A 19,018-nucleotide genomic window follows, 5' to 3' on the forward strand; every position below is an offset into this window, starting at 1 on the left:
TTTTAGTTATACATGACAGTAAAATCCATTTTGATATAATTATAAAAGCAGGGAATATATTTGTGTATGTGAATATAAATATAAACATATATATTTATCATTATCATATCATCTTAATGAATTGTCCCCTTTTTCATAATATAAAGACCTTCCTTGTGTTCTGTGACAGTTTTGACTCAAAGTCTATTCTGTTTAAGTAAAGCCAACTCTGCTCCCTTTTGGTTACCTTTTTCATGGAAGATCATTTACTAGCCTTTCAATTTCAGTAAATTGTGATAGCAATATCATAAAATGTGGGGGAAAGAGAAGTTAAAGTGCAGAGATTTTGTGTGTAGTAAGCTCTTATAGCTTAAAACACACTGCTATAACTATATTTTATGTAAGTCTCATGGCAACCACAAAGAAAAAGTACCTGCAGTAGATACACAAAAAATAAAGGGAAATGAATCAAATCACAGTACTATTAAACAAAATCAAATCACACAAGAAAACCAGAAAAGAGAAAGGAACAAAAGACTAAATAATAGTCAAAATGTTTTTTTAAATATTAATGTTAAATTCTTACCTATCAATAATTTCTTCAAATGCAAATGGATTAAACCCTTAAGTCAAAAAATATACAGAGGGTGAATGGATAAAAACCTATGATAAGATCATCTATCTTCTGCCTACAAGACACTCACTTTAGATTCAAAAGTTGATATATAGAAACAATTTACATGTTTTATATTATATATCCATTAGCCAATTATTATAGCTATAGTTACTTTGATACTTTAGTCTTTTTGGTGGAGGGTACTGGGGATTTAACCCAGAGGTGCTTAAGCACTGAGCCACATTCCTAGCCCTTTTTATTTTTTATTTTTGAAACAGGGTCTCACTAAGTTGCTTAGGGCCTCACCAAGTTGCTGAGGCTGGTCTCAAACTTGAGATCCTCTTACTTCACTCTCCCAAGTTGTTGGGATTACAGGCATGAACCACCATGCCTGGTTACTTCAGACTTTTATGCTAGAGTTAAAAGTAATTTATGCACCACCTTTTCAGTGTTAAAGTAGTCCTAATTTGATTGCATGTTTTGCTTCAGAGTGAGTTCTATACTTTTAAATGTTTTCATGTTGTTAGTGAGCTTCATTTCATTTCAAAATGAAATGCTCACTTTTGCATTTCTTGTAAAGAAGATTTAGTAGGAATGAACACCTTCAGCGTTGGTTTGTGTGAGAAAGTCTCTCTCTTACATTTCTTAAGGAGAGTTCTTCTGGGTATAGTATTTTCAATTGATAGTTTTTTCTTTTGGCATTTTGAAGATATCATTTGTGTTATATTTTCATTGTTGTGACAAAAGACCTGAAAAAAAAATCAATTTAGAGGAGGAAAGATTAATTTTGGCTTCTTGTTTCTGAGGTTTGTCTATGATCAGCTGGCTCTGTTGTTTTGGGCCTGAGGTGAGACAGAACATTATGGTGGAAAGGTATGGTAGAGCAAAGTTTTACACTAATGGCAGTCAGGAAAGAGAAAAAGAATGAGAGAGAAAGGAAGGGGTTGGAGATAAGATATACCTTTCTAGGGTCCATCACCAATGATCTCCTTCTCCCAACTAGATACCATCTCTTAGTTTCCACCACCTTCTTGTAATGTCATCAAATTGTTAAACCATCAATGAGTTAACTCACTGATGAGGGTTAACCAGAGATTCATCACTTTTCAAGATTCCCTATCTCTGAACACTGCTGCATTGGGAACCAAGCACTTAACATATGAGCCTTCAGTGGACATTCCAGATCCAAACCATAACATCATTTCACTATCAGATTGCAAGTTTTCCTAAGAAATCCATCCATAGCCTTATGTGAATTCCATTGTATGTAATAATTCATTTTTCTTCTGCTGCTTTATTTTTTCTTTGGATTTGACATTTAAAATATTTATTATAATGTGTCATGAAATAAATCTCTTTAGGTTCAACCTATTTTGAGGTTTTTATTATTTTGTTTTTTAAGATTTGACAAAATAATTTATTAAGAAAAACTATTCTGTGATTGTCTACTGGTCCATCAACCTTACAAAAATGGTGATTTACAATCACACAATTGTGCAAATCAGATATAGCGGAGGGAGAATTACCACTTTCTAAACAGTATCATTTGTGAATCTGGGGACAAGGTTCACTGGAGGGGAGGGGGCGCAAAGACAATAAATATATCTTAAAGAAGGATTAATGTAGCTTCATAAAATGAAAACTTAATAAATAATGGAGTAAATGACTTACTGTGTGATTTTATTTCATGTTACACAAATATTAAAGTTTCAGAAGATACACAAATGTTAAGTTCTCTAAAGAGGTTACATGTAAAGTCTTTAATTAACAGAACAGTTTATAAAAATGCAGGTGTGTAAGCCCAATTACAAATTTTAATTTAGTAGAACTGAGATAGAGTCTAGGAATCTATAAGTATTAAATAACTTAGTGACTGATAAAAGATAATGAGGTGACTGGGAGTTAAGCCTGTCTTTATTTCATGTTTGAACTGGACAAATAGATGGGTGATGAGTAGGACAGAATGAACATTATTAGTAAATCAAAGTAGATGCAAGAATGAGCAAAGGCATGGTAGCCTTTCAAATCCTTTTCAAATTATAAAAGACTTGAGAATCAAGCTAAAATAATCTGATAATTAGAAACTTGAAACTGAGGTTATAGAATAGGGGAATAATAATTTGACAGTCATTTTCAAAGAAATGTTGATTTGATGATGTGCACCAAAAGCCAAAAAGCCAGTGAGAATGTTTAGAATGAAATAATAAAGGTAAGTAAGTATTAAGGAGTTACTTCACAAAAGAAAATAAAATGTCAACAGAAATTTTGGTTAAAAAAAAATGTTGAACTCCCTCTTAACTGAAAAAAGTTGAACTTCCTTTACATATGTGAGGATAGGAAGTTAAAATTCACATTAAATATAACATAAAATACCCATTATAAACATAATAACAACATCAACAATAATAGTAGTATGTATAAAATAATCTTCAACAGGTTTTTCATATATTTACTTGCATGATTCTTGACACTGCGTAGGAGTTCAGTAGCAGTTTGAATTGCCTTCCTTTAATGGAGTTTTCAGGGCAAAATTTTCTTTACTTTCATGATGAAAGGCCTTTGAAGGTTCAAAGCGTTTGATACCCAGAACTTTATTCAATTCCTCCTGAAGTTTTCTCTCATTTTGTTTCTTTTTAGCAAGTTGAGATTGGAATTTTGACACCTCTGATTTGAGTTGGCTATTTTCATCTTTCAATTTCACAACATGCTTGATTTTTTGCTTCAGATTCTGATGACCCAATAATTCCACATATGAATCTCTTATTTTATTTAGCTGCTCCTGAGTTGCACTACGTTCACTCAACAAAGCCCATTTCTCTGCTTCAAATGCATCCAGTTGAAGCTGAAAAGGTTTTGTTTTCTTATATAGTTCTTCATAAAGGAGATGCCACTTATTAACTTCCTCAGTTAACTCTGCCATTGTATTTTCTTTTCCAGCTTTTCTTACTTCTTCCTCTTCCAGTTGTTTCTTAAAGTCTTCATCTTGTTGTTTGAGTTGGTTCTGCAAATCAGTTATCTTTTTAAGAGAAGAAACTGTCATTTCTTTGATTTCTACTTTCAATGCTGATCTGTTCTGTAGATCTACAAGCATCCTTGCATATTCTTGATTTGTGTTCTTAGTTGTCAGTATCTGAGGTTGAACATCCTTTGCTCTTTTTTCAGCCTTGGCCACTGTTTCCTGTAGTGATGAGTTCTCCAGTCTAAGATCTTCTTGCTCACTAATTATTATTAATGCTTTATAGTTTTCAAATTGAGCAGTAACATCTTCAAGGTTTTGCACTGTATTATTATACCTTTCCTGCAAAATTAGGGTGGCCTGCATATGAGCAGCACTATTTTTCTCCATTTCAGCTCTTTCTCTTTCAGCTGTTCTAGGAGTTTTAGTTCTTCAGCTGTAGTTTTTGTTTCCTCTTCCAACTGTTTGACCAGTCTTTCAGTTTGTTCCTTCTTTTGCTGTACTAGATCTAGTTCTTCGAGTGCTAGCATTAATTCTTCCTTAAAAAGAGTCTTCTCTTTAATCATTTCTTGCTGATAACAAAACAGCTTCTGCTGAAGACTAGAAGATAATTCCTTCTCTTGTTGGAGAAGTGACTCAATTTGCAACTCTTTTTGTTGTAGCTTTTCATGTTCTTGTTTTTCCAGAATAAGTTTCTCTTTTAAGTTTTGCATCGCTGCTTTTAGACTTTCATCCCTTTCTGTTTTCATGTTGAGAAGGTCTTCTTTTTATTTTTCAAGCAGCTGACATTGTAGGATTTAGGTCTTCCACTTGTTTAGTCAACGTAATATTTTCCTCAAGAGACTGCTTAAGGATTAAAATTTCATGACTCTTCTCTTTCACATTTTCTTCTAACTGGGCAATGTCTAACATATTTTTTCCACTTGATCTGAAGCACAACTAATTTCTTTGATATATTCTAAGAGTTTTTCTGTTTCAGATCTTTCATCAATCTTTTCTTTCTCTATTGAAACAAGTTTCCCCTCAAGATGTGCTATTTTCCCCTGAGACTCTTCTAGATTTTTCTGAGTAACCAGCAGCTTCATTTCCATGCCTTCTTGTTTAGCCATCATGCTCCTCATTTTTGTTTCTCTTTTTTTCCTAAGTTTCATCAGCTCCAGGCTTAGAATTCTTATATTTTTCTGGTTGCCATCTTCAGAAAACTTAGATTTTAGTAGTTCATTAGTTCTAGTTAATTCAATAAGCTGTTTTTCCTGTGAAGCATTGTTTGCAGAGAGAGATGTCTTTTCCCTGACTACAGCATTTAGCTTTGCTTCCATCTTCTCTAACTCAGTTTCCATATCCTGAATTCTCTTGTCCTGAGCACCACGCTCCTGGACAAGGACACGAATCTCTTTTTCTAATATCTTCAAATCTTTATCATTTTTTTGAGATTCCTTCTTTAATCCCAAAGTCTTAGCTTTTTTAGCTGTAGAAGGCATGGTACTATCTTTGTCAACACAAAGATTTTGTTGAGATTCTTTTTTGTTTTTTAAATCTTTGTGATTTCTGAAAGGACACTGGTCCTGTAGATATTTCTGAACTGTTAACATCATAAGCACCTGGAGATGGTGCACAGCCTCTACCAATATAGTCAATTAGCACACCAAGTTTCGGGGTGCTTTCAATAAAATTACCAAGAAATAGGTCGGGAGCGGTCGGCACCAGCAATCCCTGCGACTGGGGGGGTTGAGGTAGGAGGACCTACCAAGTTGGAGGCCAGTCTGGACAATTTGGCAAGACGCTGAAGGGTCACTGAATCGCTTCAGCCCAGCCTTAGGAAAAGACATGCTGACACCCAGCTTCACAAACCAAACTAAGATCTCCTCAGCAATTGCCAGCAGGTATTTTGAGGTTTTTGGTGGTTTCATAAAGATGAATGTGCATTTTTCTCTCCAGATTTGGAGGTTTTCTCTTATTACTTCTTTAAATACACTTTTTTGCCAACTCTCTATGTTCTTTCTGGCATTCCCATAATGCATATACTGATTAGCTTGATGCTTGGGTCTTTGGGCATGAGTCCTATAATAAAATGGGGGCTATCCTGGCATAGAGATTCAGTGGAGGCCTAGCATCTGAGTTCACAAGGTCACTTTGAAGCCTTGAACCATAGGAACAGATTTGGAGCCTGGGTCTTCAAGGGTGAGCTTGGAGCTTGAGACTGTGGGAGCAAGCTGGGGGCCTGGGAAAGAATGGAGTTAGAGTCAGCATAAACAGGCCTAAGTTTTGGCCCTCTGGTGCTAGCTTGGAGCCTGTGTGCACAGGGTAAACCTGGCTCAGGGTTCACTGCAGCAAAATTAGGTTCTCATTTCATTCTCTTTCCCCCATTCAGATGGGCTTTAGAGGTAGGTAATGTAGATAATGTTCTCATGTCTTCTCTACCCTCTTTAGTTTGTCTTTTCTTATATTTGTGTTTCCACCCAGATGCTAAAATCTCTCACCCAATTTTTTTTTGTGCACAGGTGAAGATATTTTCTTGCATGAATCTTTGTTTGCATTCATATTTCTGTGAGGAGACAGCACTGGAAACTCCTATTCTTCCATCTTGTTGTTGCCACTCCAAAATGAATTATTAGTGTTTTTTTATATGGTAAGTACTCTGACAAATATATGTAATTTGGAAAGGGGTTCACCTATGCATCTGTCTTCTACTACTATTTTCTGGTATCATTTTAAAAGAGGTAAAGTTTCTGAGGCCCTGTTTACCTAGGAATTTCTTTGTTTCACCATCACTTCTGAGTGATACTTTGGCTGGGTATAAAAACTCTAAATTAAAATGTACTTCTTCAAAATTTTGAAAATATTACTTTATTTTTTTGTAGCATCAAAAAATACTGATAAGAAATCCAATTTCAACTAGGAGTAGTGGTGTATGCCTATAATCCTAGTGGCTCAGGAGCCTGAGGCAGGAGGATCATGAGTTCAAAGCCAGCCTCAGCAACTTATCGAGGCCCTAAGTAACATAGGGAGACCCTATCTCCCAATAAAATATAAAAGCAAGTGTCTAGGAACATGGCTCAGTGCTTAAGGGCCTCTGGGTTCAATCCCCAGTACAAAAGAAAAAGAAAGAAAGAAAATCTGATTTCACAGATACATATTTTTTTCTTTTTCTTTCTTTTATTTCTTTTTACTTTTTGTAGATACTTTCCTTTTCCCTTGGAAATTGTAAGGTATTAATATTTTGAAGTTTTAATATATACATGTAAGTATAGCCAGTAATACACATCCACAGATTCTGCATTTGTGGATTCAACCAACCATAGACTGAAAATACTAAAAATATTGTGTCTGTATTGAACATGTATATACTTTTTTCTTGTCATTATTCTCTAAACAATAAAGCATAAATATTTACATAACATTACATTGTATTAGGATTACAAATAATCCAGAAGTGATTTAAAGCATATGAGATGTTGTATGTTATGTGCAAACACTATGCCATTTTGTATAAGAAACTTGAGCATCCTTAGATTTTGGTATCCACAGGGGTTCTAGACTCAGCCTTCCATGGATACTGAGAAATGTCTGTATAATCATTTTATTTTAATATTTCTCAGCATTTAGTGGATTTTTTCAACCTTAGTACTCAGATTTCTATCTTCATGAAATTATCAATATGAAATTCCCTTAGAATGTTATGTCCACATTTGTCCTTAGTATCCCCTGCACAAATCTTATTTTGGAATTTCTCAATTTATCTTCCATATTCCACATCATGTTTTCTAGATCTTTTTATCTCTTTGTACTGCTTTCTGGAACAAGTTCAGTTAAAATTCCAGGGATCTTATTTTTCATGGTGTCCATTCTGCTATTGTCTTCTTTTATTTTTAATTTGAATAATTATATTTTTATTTCCAATATTTCTAATTCTTAATAATTATATTTTCATTCCCAATATTTCAAATTCTTCCTTGTAATTATCCATTCTTCTTGTATTATATTATATTCTTGTTTAAAAAAATTTCATTCTTTTCTCATGACTGTAACCCTTTCTTATTTTTTCCTCTGAGAGCAAAAATGCTTAAAGTCCCTTCTGTTTGTGCCAACATGTCTATTTTACTCACTGGAAGGTTTCTGTTTGCCAAGTGTGTTGTTTGTCCTTCCTTTTCTTTGGTAAGTGGTATGTAGTTATGACCTACAGAATATATCCTCCCAGAGAATATAACCTTGGTCTCTTACAGCAAGATAGAGATGGCCTCAGTCCAACCACTGCTGGTAGTCTGGCTACAAAACAGCCTTGCACTCAAAGACTGTACTTTACACAGATGCATTTGTAGACTTTTTCTGGCCATGACTTAGCTTCAGACTAATTGTACGAACTGTACTTCAGAGCCCCAAGCTATATGGGAAGGAAGTGCTGCTGTTCTAAGTTCAGTCAAGAGCGAAAGGAAAGTAGGTAACACCTTTCCTGATATCTAGTTTTACATAATCCGTGCAGATATGGACATGAGCTTGTTTGTACCTTGTGTAGGCATAGAGATGCCAGCATTCACCTACTTCACTCTCCTACTGTGAACTGACTTCACAGCTTCAGAGTGTTCTGAACTTCATTTGTTCCCCATTTCTTAATTTAGGAGTTCATCCTTATTCTAGTCTATAAAAGCCTCTCTTTCTTTTTTTTTTTTTCCTTTAAAAACTAAGTTCAATAATTTTAAAAATATTTTACTCTAGAATCTAATGTGTTAGAGTATTGTTTAGCATGTGCTCAATTCAACAGTATCAACCAAGATTATACAAATAAGTTCTTTACATAAAATTCCCCATTCTATCTATTATATACAACATATATGACATATGACATATATCATAATATGTGCATAAATATTATTTATCCCTACTTAAAGAAGATGCATTCCCTATTGAGATGATAAGTTTTAAAGTCTATGAAAGTTGTTATTGAAGGTATCAAGTTGGAGAACAATGTACTGCCTTTCAATGAATCTAGCATGGCCAGGTGTCTCTCCAGGTTTCGATCACATCATAGTTTCTCTGGTTTACATCAATTGTAGTTGGATCAGGTTTGAGGACCATGTTGAATGAAAAGTAAATCACATCTTGCATCTCTAGACTTATGCACAATGAAGCATGACAACATGCAAGAACTGAGACTATCCAAAGGGTGAGCATATTCATATTTCCCATATTATGTTAACATTTGAGCATAACTTAATTAAGAGGAATGTCAGGCAATATAGCCTGCATTATTTAGAACATTAGTTCTTATTCTTTTTTTAACTTTATTATTGCTTTAAAAATTTTATCTAGGTTAAATGTAATTACTATGCAATTCAATTCCCCTTACTATGTCTTTTAGATATATTAGAGAACGTATATATTTCAAAGAAACTATTTGAGAATTTACTATGGGTCAGAAAAGACCTGTGGTTTCAACCATGAGGAAAGATAGCATGAACTATCTTAATTGAGTAGTACGATAGCTTAACAATCTCTTCTGACTAGTGAACTATACTCAGGAATGTGATTTCTCACCTATCACTGTCTAAACCATTAATAATCAACCAAATTTAATGCCAATAAACACAAAATCAACAAAAAATTCCTTGGCAAATTTTAAACAGCAAGAGAACTGAACCAGAAGGCAGAAATCCTTAGTTCTAGTACTAGGTACAAAATACCTAGTTGTATAATCCAATGTAAGTCATGTGACTCTCTATAAATCATATGTAGCATTAGAAATATAAACATCTAACCCACTGAAAACACCTCGAACATAAATATTTCATAATGCTATGGTTTAGAAGTTGTGTCCCCCAAAGCTCACAGGTGAGATAATGCAAGGTTTGGAAAAGAAATGATTGGGTCATAGCCTTAACCTAATCAGTGAATTAGTCCCTGATGGGATTAACTGAATGATAACTGGAGGAAGGTGGAGTGTGATTGGAGGAAGTGGTTCATTGGAGGTGTGACTATGGGGTATATATTTGTATCTGGCAAGCGGAGTCTCTCTCTCTCTCTCTCTCTCTCTCTCTCTCTGCTTTCTGATCACCAAGTGAGCTGCTTTCCTCTGCCACATTCTTCCACCATGATGCTCAGCCTCATTTCAGCCCCAAGGAGTAGAAATGGCCTTCTGCAGATAAAGATCTCCAAAATTGTGAGTCCTTAAATAAACTTTTCCTCTACAATTGTGCCGGTTGGATCTTTTAGTCATAGCAGCAAAAAAGCTAACAAAAACACATAAAATATTCACTAAATTTTTCTAACACATAATATGAATCTGTTCATTTATGCATTTCATAAGTACTTACTGATGATTTATTATGTAAAGCTCTGCTTTGGTACTGAAAAGTCTGAAATTAAAAAACAAATCCATGGTCTATTTTTAGAAGCTCATAGTCACAAAAGAGAGTCAGACTACTGCAACAGAGTATGGCATTATGTTATGCAAATGCCCCGATGAAGAGGAAAATCACCCAGGAACACAAAGCCCAACTTGTCCTAGTGAGTGCATATGTTCTAGAGATATTTGATGATTCTTGAGAGATGTCTTCAACTGAATGAAGTAAGAAAAGCCTTTCCAAACAGAGAAACCTGACTATATAAAAACAAACAAACAAACAAAAATAACCAAAAAACAAAAACAAAAACAAAACAAAACAAAAGGACTTTCAATAAACTGTGAAGGTTTAAGGAAACTGAGCAGAGTTTGAGATATCTAGAGAATAGGATATATATTGAGGGTAGTGGCAAGAGATGAAGCTGAAGTCTGAATACAACCACCAAATGATATAAACATTCATTTCCCACAAACACACACTTCACAGAAGAGAAAGGCTTTTAAGTCATCTCATTACAGTATAGGAATATTTGTAAGAGATTTGGTCTCTTCATTGAAAATGTCAGAAACAGCAAGTCTGACATTACACTGAATTCTTGTAAAAATCATGATTGGATTTCCACGATGATCTGGAAGTCACATTTACACATGATGGAAGTCCATATGATTGGTTTAATCCAGTACAATATTTATTACTAGAGGAGAGATGAGTCTGACTCCATCTTTCAGTTCATTAATAGGTTGGAATCTATTTCCCACTACCATGCAGTTTGTTTGGAGTTATAAAGAAGATGTCTAAAGAAATACAAGAACTATCTCCCTAAAAATTCTGTAGTATGTTGGTGTCCTCCTAAGAAAGAATACTACGAGGAAGACATATCTTCCTATTTTTCAACAGAACTCCCTGCAGATCAACCATGAGTTTGATCCACAGGGATATTTAGGATGGAGTGTGCAGTTAGTTGAGAAACTATCTGGTTTCAGTGGCATATGCTCTTGGCAGGGATAATAGAATTTTGTCTTAAAACACATCATTTTATGTGCTGTGGGGAGAAAGTAATAAAAGGGTTGAAGAAAGAAGGAGAACTCCAAGTGATAACTGACTAAATTTGTTAAGAAAATAACATTTTAATAATAATTTTGGATACTTTTCTTTGATTCTGCACCAAAACTTGCAAGTGATGTTTTATTAAAGGTTAATGGCAATGTGGCATTTGAGGTCATTTCAGTGAACTTCTTATGCTCTGTGATATTAAAATCCATTGATCTATCTTGCATTCTGAATAGATTTAAAGACATCTTGGATTGCTTATTTGGAAAGTATCACTTCATTGAATTACACAGATATTCCATAAGTTGTCTTATGTCATTATAGAATATAAAAAATGTATTCATTAATATCATCACTGATAACATGAGAAAAAAGTTAAGCATCAATAAGCTGTTAAGGGTTGGGATTGTAGCTCAGTGGTAGAGTGCTGTTAAGTTGCCTAAAATCAAACTACAGCCTAGTCCACAGGCTTGCTGAGTGCCTTGCTATCTTCCTTCCACTTTAAGTGCAGATCATCAAGCACTCTGACTCCTTTTTCTTTTTTCTCTTTTTGGTACTAGGAATTTAACCCAGGAATATAACCACTGGGCTATATCCCTAGCCCTTTATACTTTTTATTTTGAGACAGAATCTTGCCAAGTTGCTTATAGCCTCATTAAGTTGCTGAGGATGGCCTTAAACTTGCAATTCTCCTGTCTCAGCCTCTTAAACTGCTGGGATTACAGACATACATGACTGTATCTGGCTTATTTTCTGCAAAGTCAATAGAAGACCGTATGTGTTCTCTACCAGTAGACAAAGACCTCCATAACTGTCCAACTTTATGGTCTAAGAATTATACCACACTTCCTAGAAGATTTGAAAGCACCATAATGAATATAATGAATGATCTCACTTTTCATTTGAGACCTCACCATCCACAAACAGGGAGTGGCATTTTCTCCCACAGGCCCAAATATATTTAATAATCATGTTAAAATAGTCTGAAAAATTAGTAGCAAGAGGATTTTTCTGTCTTACCTATCAACAACCTGAATGGTATCATGTCTAATTTTGGTCTTCTCAAAGCATGACATAATATTATTATACAGAGTTTGGTGATATTTCACAGTACATTTTATCATAGGTGAGGTGGCTGTACAAGTCAAAAATCAAGAAAAAAATGAGCATTAAAAAAATCTCTTTGTCCTCCTAGGGATTTAATGGGTGTCTCTGTTACCTTGCCTACAAGATTTGTCTGTAATTAATCATCTTGCCTATATCATACTTTGTGATGCAAAGACCAAACTAAGAATAAAGGCAGTGAGTTTATGTTCATTCAGAAACACTGAAGATATGCAGAGAAAGAAACTCTGAACAGTCCTGAAATGAATTCATGTAAGTCAAAGAAATAATTTTTGAGCTAAAAAAGTTTATTAAAAACAAATGAATAAAAGAAAATATCTAAATAAGCCAAATGTGTGTCTTAAGAAATGAGCCAAACCAAATTTGGGAAATCTTCAAGACTCTCCCTAAAATTCATCAAGGATTTCCATGACTGACTTCTTATCCTACTATAACAATCTCTTCCCATACAGCCCAACAGACATACAATGAGACATTATGCTGACATTTGGAAACTAAGTATCACTGACAGAGTTTCTTTTCAGGAAACTTGGAAAGTACTCTATGGAGGATGATTGAAAAAAAAACTAAAATGCACTGTAATAAAACATATCAGAAGTCCACAGGTCACTGTCATAAAATGTATCATAAAGTAGAGGAGGGTGGAACATTTTCAAATTAAAAAAAAATACTTTAAAAACACTTTTAAAAAGTGCTTTAAGAAACACTTTTAATTTTTTACTTGAAATTTTAAATTTAGGGGTGATATCTTAGTGACTTAAAAAATGTACACATGGAGGAATTCATACTATTCTAATGAAATAATTTCACTCTGCCAGTCAACACATGTCCAGAAGAAACATTCAGCAACAACGCACTCTGCGTGCACCACAGGAATGATGACTTCACCTCCAGAAGGGCCCTACCCACACGAGAAAGTAAAGCAGTAGATTTTCTATTTTCTTCCCTGAAGTCAGTCATCTTCTCTCGGTTGTTTCTCTTTCTCCTCTCTACCCTACATTTGAACTCTGCAGGTGCAAGCTCTGAGTCAAAGGTGCTGTTGCAGTGAATGCCATATTAAGCCTTCATGAAGTGCAACAGTTCCAAACAAGGTGTTAAAGGGAATCTAAGGCTGAATGGGTCCTGAAGAGATTATTGGACACTATAAAGACACTCCTGACCTTCTAGAAAAATACTTAAACCAAGACAAGCACCTAACTTCTAAGATGGGCATTTATCCATTCGTTCAATGGTAAGTTGTCTGATGTCAAGAGGAAAGTTCTTTACTAGGTCTAAGAAATACCAAGATAAAATAAGACCTGTTCCTGGCTGCTGGAAATCATAATACAGTGGAAATCACTTCAATGCTGCCCCACTGTAACTCTTAGTACTCCCTACTAATTTATGCCTCAATTTTCCTCTTCAGTGAATGCCTAATTCTTCTCTTCAGCATTTTTTAGAGTCACTTATTGAAATGAGTTATAATGTTTAAGGGTTATATCCAGAAAGGGCACAAAGAACTTAAAGTAGATTTTCAATCATCTACTGATACAGTGGGAAAAATATAATGGCTTTAGGCACCATTCGCTATTCCATATGAATGAGATACTCCAGAACCGATCCTGTTTTCAATTCAGAGAAAATCATTTACTAGCAGGGTGGACAGAGAGCTTCCAATCCATACTTGCATGTAGACCCCAGTATGAGCGGCCAAAGAGCTTCCAGATGGTGGAATGGACAGAACAGGTGTGAAAGAATAAATCCACAGACAACAGACTGAAGAACCAGGAAAAATTACAGACCACATCCATAGAATGCAGAACCTCAATTAAACATAATTAGAAGCTATTTTGAAAATCTATACTCCAACAAAATAGAAAATTTTGAAGGCATCAACAGGTTCCTAGAGACATATGAATTGCCTAAACTGAACGAGGAGGACATACACAATTTAAATAGACCAATTTCAAGAACTGAAATAGAAGAAGTCATCAAAAGCCTACCAACAAAGAAAAGTCCGGGACCAGATGGGTTCTCAGCCGAGTTCTACAAAACCTTTAAAGAAGAGCTCATTCCAATACTTCTCAAAGTATTCCATAAAATAGAAGAGGAGGGAACCCTCCCAAACTCATTCTATGAAGCCAATATCACCCTGATACCTAAACCAGACAGAGACTCATCAAGGAAAGAAAATTTCAGACCAATATCCTTAATGAACATCGATGCAAAAATTCTCAACAAAATTTTAGCAAATCGCATATAAAAACATATTAAAAAGATAGTGCACCATGATCAAGTTGGTTTCATCCCAGGGATGCAAGGTTGGTTCAACATCAGGAAATCAATAAACGTAATTCACCATATTAATAGACTTAAAGTCAAGAATCACATGATTATTTCAATAGATGCAGAAAAAGCATTTGATAAAATACAGCACCCCTTCATGCTCAAAACACTAGAAAAAATAGGATAAAAAAATAGGATAGTGGGAACATTCCTTAACATTGTAAAGGCCATCTACACTAAGCCCATGGCTAATATCATTCTAAATGGTGAAAAACTGAAAGCATTCCCCCTAAAAACTGGAACAAGGCAGAGATGCCCTCTTTCACCACTTCTATTCAACATCGTTCTTGAGACTCTGGCCAGAGCAATTAGACAAACCAAAGAAATTAAAGGGATACGAATTGGGAAAGAAGAACTCAAACTATCCCTGTTCGCTGATGACATGATTATATATTTAGAGGAACCTGGAAATTCCACCAGAAAACTCTTAGGTCCTAATTTTAAAAAAAATTAAAAAAGTGAAGAAATCAGTAGCTGTTCCAAGAAATCTAGGATCGAAAACCATAAAGGACTGAGAAAACAATTTTTTCTTGCCTTAGAAAATATTCAAGTAATTAAACAACAGACATGAGAAGTACATGATTAGTAAAAACATACTGTGTTGTCCACAGATACCACAAAGGCACAACGGAGTGAGAATGAAGGCTGCCACAGGCAGGTCCATTGGACAATCTGGCCAAGCCATGCAACAGAAATCAACTGAAATGAGATAAAGGCAGTGAATGGTTTTGTCATGACAAATCTGACATGCATAGCTTGGAAATGCAAACACAAACAGAAAATTCAGGCTGTTAGAAACATTTATTAATAAAGCTTGAAAAGGCTTGAAATGAAAAAGCCTCAACACTCGTGAAGTTAATTCATCCTATTTTTAGGATATGAATTTGTCTCTATGATATACATTTTGGCTTAACAAAGATATTTTTCTCTTGTTATTCATACAATTCTTTCAAAAACGAAAAAAGCTGTGGGAAAAGTAGGGAAAAGCAGGTATGAAATGACAAAGCTTCAGAAAAAAAGCATTTTTTTTCTTACACAAAGAAAATGCTGAGGCAAAAATAGGCTATCTTTCATTGGCACTGATTATACAGAGGTGAAAGATAGTGCTAGAGAACTGACCACATCAACCAACACACTTCAAACATGTCAACCCCCACATAAACAAACCCACTCTACATGGCTCCTACAGGAGGGCAGGTGGCATGTGTGCCTAGGCAGTGATCCTGAGTGAGCAGACAATGCCCCATCTCCCTCAGCTGGTGGGACAGGGTGGCCTCGGACAGGTATCTAGGGCCTCCTCCATAGATACTATGCCTGACCTAAAGGAAGCCATGCCCTTGGCAGCTGGAACAGGCAAGACCTCTCTCAACACTATGCTCTTATATCTTTTTTTCTTACCAATTTTTTTGTTTTTACTGACTGCATTTTGATTCATTGTACACAAATGGGGTATATTATTTCATTTCTATGGTTGTGCACAATGTAGATTCATACCATTCGTGTCATCGTACATGTACACAGGGTAATGATGTCTGTCTCCTTCTTATCTACGACCCGGAAGAACTGCTCTCTAGGAACACTGAAAAACTGGCAAAACAGAAGATAGTAGAAAAAATTTGGTTGGCAGAGGGTGAAAGTGTGCTTTCCCAAGGCTTTAAATCCTATGAAGCTTTAATGAGAGCTTTGTTTTGCCCTCTGCCTCCCTAACGGAAGTTAATTATATGGACAGAAGGGGATGTGTACTGCTCAGCTGCCTCACTGGGAGTGTCTGCATGCTGAAAGCCTCAGAGGCAGCAGGAGACACAGAGCCTTCAAGGAACTGGTCTCTCACTGGAGCCAGTGCCAAGCTGTGGCTAGAACACTGCACTAAATCTTGCACTGGTTTTTGTGGGTGATCTTAGAAAAGTCAAATAGGTTATGAGTCACAGAGAGGATTCAGAACACATACAGCTGGTGGAGCAGTGCATGGCAAATAAGTCCTATACACACGCATGTTGTTGTTATTCATATGAGAAAGAACACAGCCTGTTCCACAAAGCCATGAAGGCCATAAAGGCTGAAACTGATGTGCATGCTTTACTGTAAGTAAAAGGGTAAAAGAGATAACATGGTAGAAGACACTACTATATAATCTTAAATTATGCTATCCCTTTAAGTTCAGCACTAATCAATCAAAGGAAAAAATGAAGACGGTTTGGGATGTATCATATAACCAGTGGAATTTTTGGCACTTCAGTAAAATTTCTTTATTAATGACAAAATAAAACCCCAGCTCTTCTTCAGTGAAAGAGTATCATGGATATGATTTCATCTATGCATTTTAAAAAGCATTGACTGGTTTATGGTCCAGTCACTGATATAGAAAAAAAGCGCCAAAGTGGCCCTGGGTCCTTTCATGACATCCTCAAAGCCAATAATTATTGCCATTGTTACTGAGCACTATGGGTCAAGCATCTTGCTAAGTCAAACTTATTCTAGATGGTTTTATCTGTGTTTCCAGGCCCACTGGATACTAATAACTTCTAAATCTATCACTACATACCAGAGCTCTCTCCCAACCACTAAATCCACGAATCTCAACCCTCTGCTGGACTTTTCATCTGAATATACTACAAGGATCTCAAACTCAGTAAGTTCAAGTTCGACTCATCATCTCCTCCCACACACTCATCTTGACTTCTAGAAAAACTTGCTTACGTTCCAGTGCTTGCTTATGAATGGTAACATCATATATATTGTCTCCAAAGCCAGGGTATCTTTCTAGACTGCTTCTTGTTTCTTCTCCTCACTTCCACCTACTCCTGTTTTAGTTTGGAACCACATCAATACTACTTCTGGTTTCATACCTGCCCAGAGGCCTCTCTAAAATTTAACTTAATCATATTATTTTAGAGCTCACAACTGTTTATAGGTTGCCTAGGACCTAAAGGATAAAATCCAAATCTCTTAATTATTGTGCTGTTTAGACCCTTCCTAAATGTTCATCTTCATCTTTCATCACTCACACACAGGCACCAGTAATTTTGAAAACAGTAATTCCTTGATATATTCATAGCCCTAAGTTACCAAACATCTCCTTCTCTTTTATTCTATCTATTGAATTTATGTTCATTATGTGAGATGGAATCTAGTTTAATCATAATATTTGTAGTCACTGGAATACAACCATCTCTGGTTCCACTCTCTTTGTTCTTCTCTCAATGGACACATACAGATCTACACACACACACACACACACACACACACACATACATATACACACAATATTTTGTTAGCTGACTTTTTATAAACAGTTTAAATAAATACTGTATAAATAAATGTGCATAAATAAAATGTGTTATACAGACCACATCTTGGACAATGGAGTATTACTGTGTTACAAAGAAGGATGACTTTATGACATTTGCCAGTAAGTAGATGGGTCTGGAGACTATCTTGGTAAGTGAAATAAGCCAGTTCCAAAAAACCAAAAGTTGAATGTTTTCTCAGATTTGTGAAAGCTAACCCATAATAAAGGGGATGGGGAGAATAGAAGTTCAGTAGATAAGACAATGGGGAATGGATGGAAGGGAGGGGAGATAGGACAAGGAAAGACACTGGAATGAATCTGACGTAATTTTCCTTTGTACATGTATGACGACATCACAGTAAATCCCACCATCATGTATATCCACAAGAATTAGGGCCTGTCTAGAATAATATACCCTATGCTTGTATAATTATATCAAAATGGATTCTACTATCATGTATTAAAAGAGCCCAATAATTAAATAAAAGAAAAAGTTAATAAAAATTAAAAATAAACAAATATGTAATCTAATTAGTTTATACATCTTTTTCCTCTGCTACTTTCTGAGCTTCTTAACCTCCGAAACTATACCTTATGCATCTTTGTTTTTCTACTACCTAATATACACTAGTGGCAAAATTAATATATGTTGAATAAGTGAATGAGCCCAAAGAGACACATATAACCTACAATACAGTAGTATTTATAATAGCAAAATAAATTGGAAATACATACATAAACAGAAAATGGATAGTTAGTTGAGTATTATACAACTAGAGACATGCATTAGCATGGGCCGATCTTCAAATCATAATGTTAATCAAAACAAAGCAAGTTTCAGGACTATACAGCATGTAGAGATGAAAAATATGCATATTCAGACCTGACAAATCTAGGTGGTGATTATATAGGTGCTAACATTCTTTACTTACTTTTATGCATATTTTAAACATTTCATAATATAAAATAGAACCATAGCCATAAAAACATACAAAGTGATAATGGCAAGGGCTAGTGACATCTTGAAAGGGACCTCACCCACTGCCCCATGACATACATATATACAATCAAGAGGAATTATGTTTAAACAACATTGCATTCAGTCATTTAAATACATTTCTAAGGAAATTTATATTTCTACATAATGAAAAATACTTGATCTGATTGTTTTTTATGGTGGAATTTCTTTTCAATATTGCTGTTGGTGCATATTGTACTCATGAAAAACCAGAGAAAAACCCCCCAAAAAACTACCTCTGCTCACTTGTACAGAGACCACAGAGACCACAGAGTGAAAACACTCAGAGATGAGATTTTTGACCCTCTTTTCAAAATTCCTG

The 19,018-nt window shown here is 35.2% G+C and overlaps 1 protein-coding gene and 1 pseudogene across 3 annotated transcripts in view; both read right to left on the reverse strand.

Moving 5' to 3' along the window:
* The window catches only part of MTHFD2L (methylenetetrahydrofolate dehydrogenase (NADP+ dependent) 2 like), a 152,171-nt gene that overhangs the window by 58,219 nt on the left and 74,934 nt on the right, over positions 1–19,018 (reverse strand). The gene's annotated exons all lie outside the window — the stretch shown is intronic.
* Positions 694–5,166, reverse strand: LOC306668990 (hyaluronan mediated motility receptor-like; annotated as a pseudogene). Its single transcript has one exon. The product of its transcript is annotated as a hyaluronan mediated motility receptor-like (transcript).

Source organism: Sciurus vulgaris, assembly GCF_902686455.1.
Source record: "Sciurus vulgaris genome assembly, chromosome: 9".
NCBI lineage: Eukaryota > Metazoa > Chordata > Mammalia > Rodentia > Sciuridae > Sciurus > Sciurus vulgaris.